Source organism: Rhinopithecus bieti, unplaced genomic scaffold (assembly GCF_001698545.2).
Source record: "Rhinopithecus bieti isolate Rb0 unplaced genomic scaffold, ASM169854v2 scaffold_56686, whole genome shotgun sequence".
Lineage (NCBI taxonomy): Eukaryota > Metazoa > Chordata > Mammalia > Primates > Cercopithecidae > Rhinopithecus > Rhinopithecus bieti.
Window position 1 is genome coordinate 21,455 of NW_016821639.1, and position 4,408 is coordinate 25,862.

At 33.6% G+C, this 4,408-nt stretch overlaps 1 long non-coding RNA gene across 1 annotated transcript in view; it reads left to right on the forward strand.

Moving 5' to 3' along the window:
• The window catches only part of LOC108520904 (uncharacterized), a 3,138-nt gene extending 2,235 nt beyond the window's left edge, over positions 1-903 (forward strand). The window contains exon 3 of the long non-coding RNA XR_001883054.1: positions 838-903. This is a non-coding gene — a long non-coding RNA (uncharacterized LOC108520904). The remainder of the gene's footprint in view (positions 1-837) is intronic.
• The last annotated feature ends 3,505 nt before the right edge of the window (positions 904-4,408 follow it).

The window sequence follows — 4,408 nt, forward strand, 5'->3', positions numbered from 1 at the left end:
ATTTGTATAATCTTTGTTTTCAACATAAAGGTTCGTGTCATCAGCAAATTAAGATAATTTCATTATATTTTACAATTTGGATGTGTGTTTTTTTTCCCTTGCTTAATTGACCTGCCTTAAATTTCTAGTACACTGTTAAATAGCAGTGATTTAGATGGGCACCTCTGGCACAGTGGCACATGCTGGAATCCCAGAACTTTTGGAAGCCAAGGCAGATGGAGCACTTGAGGCCAGGAGTTCAAATTCAACTTTTCTTTTTGCAAAATTTCTGTGTACTATTCACCAATGTTCTAAAATGCAACATATTGTATTGTAAACCTTAAAAACAAATAGAGAGACTCTTTAAAAGAAAAGGTGTTTATTTGGAAAAGGAACATTACAAGTTATGCACAAGCTGTAGTAAACTAGGTGCACATTCTGAGCAGTAAAGGAAGACAAAGGAGTTTTAAAGTACTAAATGAGGAGGATTACACAATTGTTATGAAATAACTATCCCTGGCTACAAAGATCAATAAAACAGATGTGTGGGTAAGTCAAAAAGAAAAGTAACAAACATAATGCCAGTCTGAGGTTGAATAGGCAGTTGCTGGGCAAATGTCTTGTGGAAATATTTTTTATAAGTTTGTGATATGGTTGCAATCTGTGTTCCTACCCAAATCTCACACTGAATTGAAATCTTCAGTATTGAAGCAGGGGCCTGGTTGGGGGTGATTGGATCATGGGGGCAGTTGCTCACAATACCCCTTTGGTGCTGTCATTGTGATAGTGAGCTCTCCTGAGATACAGTTGTTAAAAAATGTGTGCCACTTTCCCCTCTCTCTCTGGATCCTGCTCCAGCTATGTGAGACATTTGTATCTGCTTTGCCTCCTGCCATGAATTAAAGTTCCCTGAGGCCTCCCCAGAAGCACATACTCCCATGCTTCCTGTAGAGCCTGCAGAACTGTAAGTCAATCAAACCTCTTTTCTTTATAAATTACCCAGTTTCAGATATTTCTTTATAGCAATGTGAGAACAGACTAATAGTGATACTAACAATCACTTGATCCAGTAACCTTTAAATCCTCGTACCCAGGATTCTGTATAGTAGTTTAAACAGGCTTGAAATTAGTTTAAATAAGACCACTTAAATGGACTAACAGTTTGTGATGCCTTTGTGCAAGGTTGTAGAGTTTTGTAGAGTCTACTTTGCTGTCAGGCATTTAAGTATGAGAACGCTGTATTCCTGGCCTTTCCTGGCTCCATTTGTTAGGATTTTTTTTTTTTTTTTAACATTAGGGACTCCATTTTTAATCTGACAACTTTCACAGTGTACATATGTAATATTGTCACATAAAGTAATTTGCTTCTAAGTGTCAGATAAAAATAGTCAGGAGGTCCAAAGTTGGAGGAAATAAAGAATGTGTCTTTACTACAATATCAACCACTAACTATATGACTTTAACTGGCAGCCTCAATTTTCATATTTATAAAACAACATACTGAAAAGTATTAATGTTTATACTTTTTTCCCACATTATACATTTTAAAATGAATACTATCCACAAATCTAATATGCCAAAGTGGTCAAAAGCCTGCTGCTAATTAAAAAAAAAAGAGTAAGAAAAAATAATAAACCAAGAAAAAAAAAAGCAACCGATATGGCTAGGTGTGCACATGTAGGATTATTTTCTCCCATTATACTATAACTATCTGTGACCACCTTACTGTTTCATTGTACTGAACCCTATTCAAACTACCTCTGCAGAATCCTGTGTGCCAGGATTTAAAGATTACTGTACCTAAAAGTACTTCATAGAAATACTTCCAACTTTCTAGTCCAATAGAGGAAAGTTTTCACTCACTGAATAAAGAAAATTAAATTCTTTGTAGTATTTTAATTGTGGGAAACAAAATTTTAACATTTTACTAATTTCTAAGTGTACAGTTCACTAGTGTTAACTGTATTCACACTGTTGTGCAGTAGATCTATAAAATTTTCTTGACAACTTAAAATAAATATACGTATTAATGGGGTACAAAATGATGCTTTCATATATGTGCATGTTGTAGAAAAATTAAATTAAGCTTATTAACATATCCATCACCTCACACACTTACTCTTTTTATGAGAACATTTAAAATCTACTTTTAGCAATTTTAAAGTATACATCATTATTAACAACAGTTATTATACTATAAAATTTATTACTTACACTTATTTCTCTTATCTAAGTAAATACTTTGTGCCCTTGACCAATGTCTGCCCATTGCCTATATGCTCCTACCCCAAGCCAATTACATTCTCTGCTTTGATAGGTTCAATTTTTAATATTTGCACATATAAGTGAATATACGCAGTATTTGTCTTTCTGTACCTACCTTATTTCTTTTAATATAATAGCTAGTAAGTTTATTTATGCTGTCACAAAATGCCAGAAGTTCCCTTTGTTAAAGGCTTAATAGTATTTCCTTGTGTAGATATACCACATTTTCTGTACTCCTTTATTTGTTAACGGACATTTAAGTTGATTTCATATCTTAGCTATTGTGAATAATGACTGCAGTGAACATGGAAGTGCAGATAATTCTTCTACATGCTGATTTCAATTTCCTTGGATAAATACCCAGAACTGGAATTGTTAGATCATGTGTAAGGAAGGATAACCTACATCATAAAAGAAGGACGATCTCAAATAAGAACCTACTGTTATACCTCAAGAAATTAGAAAAGTAAGAACAATATAAGCCAAAAGTTAGCAGAAAGAAGAGCAGATAGATCAGAAGACAAATAAAGTAGGATTACAAAAACATTTTAAAAGATTAACAAAACTAAGATTTAACTTCCTGAAAAATAAGCAAAATTGATAAATCTTTACACTAAGAAAAAAATTAAAGACTCAAATAAATCAAATCAGAAATAAGAGAGGAGATATTACAGCTGGTATCACAAAGGTACAAAGATTATGAAACTATTACAAACCAACAAATTTTATACCAAACAATGAGGTAACATAGAAGAAAGGAACAAATTTATAGAAATATAAAACCTATCAAAGATGATCATGAAGAAATAAAAAATGAACAAACCAAATTATGAGTAAGAAAACTGAATCAGTAATAAAACCCTCCCATCATCAAGGTTGTGGTGAGCAGTGATCTCACCACTTCACTCCAGTGTGGGTGACAGAGCAAGACCCTGTCTCAAAAAACAAAAAAAGTCTTTCATCAAAGCAAATCACAAGATTTAATGGCTTCTTGGTGGATTCTACCACATAATTTAAGAAAACTAATGTCAATCCCTTGTCAACCCCTTCCAAAAAGTTAAAGAAGACAGAATACTTGAAACTTATTTTTTAAGTCTAGAATTACCCTAATACCCAAGCTAGACAAGAATATCACAAGGAAAGAAAATACAGGCCAATACTCCTGATAAACATGGATGCAAACTGCCTCAACCAAATGCTAGCAGACTAAAAGACAGCACATTAAAAGAATCATTTGCCATGATCAATCAATATTTATCCCTGGGATGCAAGAATGTTTTAACATATACACATGAATATATGTGATATATAACATTAATAGAATGAAGGACAAAACCATATGATCAGCTCAATAGATGCAGACAAGCTTTGACAAAATTCCACATATTTTTAAAATTAAAATCTCCACAAATTAGGCGTGTAACTCAACACAATAAAAGCCATATATATTACCAACTTGCAGCCACATTACACTCAGAAGCTTTTCCCCTAAGATCAGGAATGAGACAAGGATGTCTACTCTCACCCCTCTTATTCACTACAGTACTGGAAGTGATAGCCAGAGCAGTCAAGTAAAAAATAAATAAATCTCATCTAAACTGGAAAGAAAGAACTGAAACTCTCTAATCACTGATGATATGAACTTACATATATTGAAGTCTGGCAATGCTGCCATTCTTGATAGGGTTGCTGACAAGCCCCTGTGAATGTGGACTTTCTCTAGCTATCCTCTGGGTCATTTTGCTGTTCATGATATAAGACAGACAGTTGCTATGTGTATCATCAAAGCAGTGGACAAGAGGGCTGCTGGAGCTAGCAAGGTCATCAATTCTTCCAAAAAATCTCAGAAGGCTAAATGAATGTTATCCTTAATATCTGCTACCCCAGTACTAATCAGTGGTGGAAGAATAGTCTCAGAACTGTTTGTTTCAATTGGCCATTTAAGTTTAATAATAAAAGGATCATTAATGAAAATAATGCATCACAAAACTTCAGAAGGAAAGTAGAGTGTCTTATGGGCCACTGGTAGGCAGAGTGTTGTTTGTTTGTTGTTGATTTTTTTTTTCTTTTTTGCATATGGCAGTTTTCAGTTACTGGGTTTAAAAACCAATACTATTTAATTAAAACAACTTGAATAAAAATCTGTCACAGCATTTTAAGAACC